The sequence below is a fragment of the Otolemur garnettii genome, unplaced genomic scaffold (genome assembly GCF_000181295.1).
Source record: "Otolemur garnettii isolate 467f Iridium unplaced genomic scaffold, OtoGar3 scaffold00001, whole genome shotgun sequence".
In the NCBI taxonomy this organism is placed as follows: Eukaryota; Metazoa; Chordata; class Mammalia; order Primates; family Galagidae; genus Otolemur; species Otolemur garnettii.
In genome coordinates, this window is record NW_003852396.1 from 19,459,376 (window position 1) to 19,462,805 (window position 3,430).

The 3,430-nt window shown below is 38.6% G+C and overlaps 1 protein-coding gene across 1 annotated transcript in view; it reads right to left on the reverse strand.

Moving 5' to 3' along the window:
• Nucleotides 1–3,430, reverse strand: part of ANKRD42 (ankyrin repeat domain 42) — a 54,387-nt gene that overhangs the window by 18,138 nt on the left and 32,819 nt on the right. The window lies entirely within an intron of this gene.

A 3,430-nucleotide genomic window follows, 5' to 3' on the forward strand; every position in this document is an offset into this window, starting at 1 on the left:
TGAGGCAGGAGACTAGCTTGAGCCTAGGAGTTGGAGGTTGCTGTGAGCTGTGATGCCACAGCACTCTACCCAGAGAGATAGCTTGAGGCTCTGTCTCAAAAAAAAAATAAAAAGAAGCAAAACTGTACCTGAAGGTCAGGGACAATTTGAAATATATTCAGGTATGTGAGAAATTCAGTTACTAGATAATAAGGACAAGTATTCATATTAAAGACTGATCCCATAATTTTTATCAGCAAAAATCTACTCAGAATGGAGTTTCATATCAAAAGAATATTTGATGTGCTTCCAAACAGTTGCTCAAATGCACAGAGAGCCCAGCACAACCCTACTTGATTACTTATAGTTACTGCCTTTTGTTGTTCTCACTTATGATTGGAGGGTCATTCTGGTTCCAGTTTTAGGGTTAACTATAGCTCCAGTCCCCTCAATCTTCATCCTTTCTCAACCCAAAGCATCTGGCATGGCTTTGAAATTTAATGGAAAAATAATGACCTTTCCATTCACGTGTTCTATTCTCTTGGCCCTTTCCTTCATCTCTGTATACGCTTGGGTTTGGAGCTACTGATTGTATGTATTTTTCCACAGTTTTGCTAGTTGGAATTTTTGATACTTTCTCTTAGTACATTTAGAATTATTTACTGAACATAAGACCTCAAATCCTATTTTCCCATACTTATATAATCACACATACACATACTTATGTTCTTACCTTTCACCAGGTATTGTAAATCATTAAAGATACATTAATAAACATATGTAGAAAGTTGTGAGGTTTATAGAATTCCTTATCTCTATTAGTAGGTTGAAATTCAATAGCTTTCTTTTACTGAGCAACACAAGTAAACACAAAACGCAAATTACTTGCACTGCTCAGTAAATGAAAGCTATTGAATTTCAACCTACTAATAGAGATAAGTAGAGAGTAATAGAGATGCCAGATTCAAGGTTATTCTTACAATAACACTACACTCACATCTAACACTTACGTGCATGAGAAAAAAATGTGAACCAAAAATTATGAAGCAGTCCAGAAACATCTATGGTATTCAATCAAACTCAGAAGTTTGAGGTTACAGTAGGCTATGGGTCACTGAACTCCAAGCTGGGCAAGAAATAAGACCCTATCTATTGGCTCACCGCCTGTGGCTCAAGTGGCTAAGGTGCCAGCCACATACACCTAAGGTGGCGGGTTTGAATCCAGCCCGGGCCTGCCAAACAACAATGATGGCTGCAACCAAAAAATGGCCAGGCGTTGTGGCAGGCACCTGTGGTCCCAGCTACTTGGGAGGCAGAGGCAGGAGACTCACTTGAGCCCAGGAGTTGGAGGTTGCTGTGAGCTGTGATGCCATAGCACTCTACCCTGGGGGACAGTTTGAGGCTCTGTCTCAAAAAAAAAAAAAGACCCTATCTCTTAAATGAATTAATTAATTAATTAATTTTTTAAAATGTTCAAAACTCCCCATCAAGAAAATAATTCAATTTTTAAAAATGGGCAAAAGATCTGAATAGTCACTTCACTAAAGGAGATGCACATCGGCTCAGCACCTGTAGCTCAAGTGGCTAAGGCGCCAGCCACATACACCAGAGTGGGCGGGTTCAAATCCAGCCCAGGCCCGCCAAACAACAATGACAACTACAACCAAAAAATAGCTAGGCGTTGTAACTTGCACCTGTAGTCCCAGCTACTTGGGACGCTGAGGCAAAAGAATCGCTTAAGGGGCAGTGCCTGTGGCTCAAGAAGTAGGGCGCTGGCCCCATATGCCAGGGATGGCAGGTTCAAGCCCAGCCCCAGCCAAAACTGCAAAAAAAAAAGAATCGCTTAAGCCCAGGAGTTGGAGGTTGCTGTGAGCTATGATGCCACACCTCTCTACCCAAAGCAACAGCTTGATGCTCTGTCTCAAAAAAAAGAAGATGCACAGATGGCAAATATGTATATAAAAAAGATGCTTTAAATGATTTTCCATTAGGAAAATGTAAAGGAAAACCATAATAAGATACCACTATTTGAATTACTAAAAATTAAAAAACTGACAATACCAAATGCTGGTGAGAATATGGAGCAACAGAAATTCTCACCCATTGCTGCTAAGAATGCAAATTGGTACAGCCACGTTGGCAGGTGCTTTGGCAATTTCTTATAAAGTTAAAGCATACAGTCCAGCAATCCTACTCCTAGATTTACCCAAGTAATTGAAACCCTGTGTTAACATAAAACCTAGACATGAATGCAGATTTATTCATAATCACCAAAAAGTGGCTATAGTTCAGATGCCCTTCAGCAGGTAAGTAGACCAGTGAACTATGCAATACTATGGAATTCTACATACAGTGGAACAGTACTCAGCAATAAAAAGGAAATGAACTACTAATACACATATAGGGATCTCAAAATAACTACGCTAAGTGAAAAAAGCAGGATATAAGTACATATTGTATAATTCAATTTATACATGTATACAACTCTAGAAAATGCAAACTAACCTAGCATAACAGAAAGGTCAGTATTTTCTTTAAAAAGCGATACTAGGGAACAATGGCAGGAAGAAAGATTATAAAGTGGCAGGAGGAAACTGTGGAGTGATGAATATGGTCACTATCTTTAGTGTGGTGACAGTTGCACAAGTGTTTACATATATCAAGACTCATCAGTTTATATTGTACAAATAGGTGCATTTTATTTTGATAAAGCTCTTTTACAAACATAAAATGTCCTGAATTGATAATGAATCTCAGGTCCAAAAAAACTACACTCCAGGGGGAGGGTGGGTGGAGGGAGGGTGATTGGTGGGAACACACCTATGGTTCATCCTATAAGGGTACATGTGAATGTGAATTTCTCTAAATGTAGAATATAAATGTCTTAACACAATAACTAAGAAAAAGACATGAAGGCTATGTTAACCAGTTGGATGAAAGTATTTCAAATTGTATACAGAGACGTGAAGGCTATGTTAACCAGTTGGATGAAAGTATTTCAAATTGTATACAGAAACAGTACACTGTACCCCATGATAGTATTAATGTATACTGCTATGATTTAATAAAAAAAAATTAAAAACAAAACAAAACTACACTCTAAGACATCAAAGAAATCCCATAGACAAAATTTTAAGAAATATGAGCTCACAAGCAAAATTTGCACAGCAATTTAGTGAATGATTGAGCCCTAGCATCCGTCAAGCCTCATCTGCCATTGTTAGCCCACACTCTTAACTTTAGATTTAAACAGTGCTACACTACATGCAGTTCCTCAAACACAGAGGTGTTATCTTACAACTTCTCCTTCAAATGTCAGTATAAATGTTGCTTTCTCAAAAAATAATAAATAGGGCAGCACCTGGGGCTCACAAGAGCAGGGCACCTCCCCATATGCCAGAGGTGGCAGGTTCAAACCCAGCCCCAACCAAAAACTGCCAAAAAAAAAAAA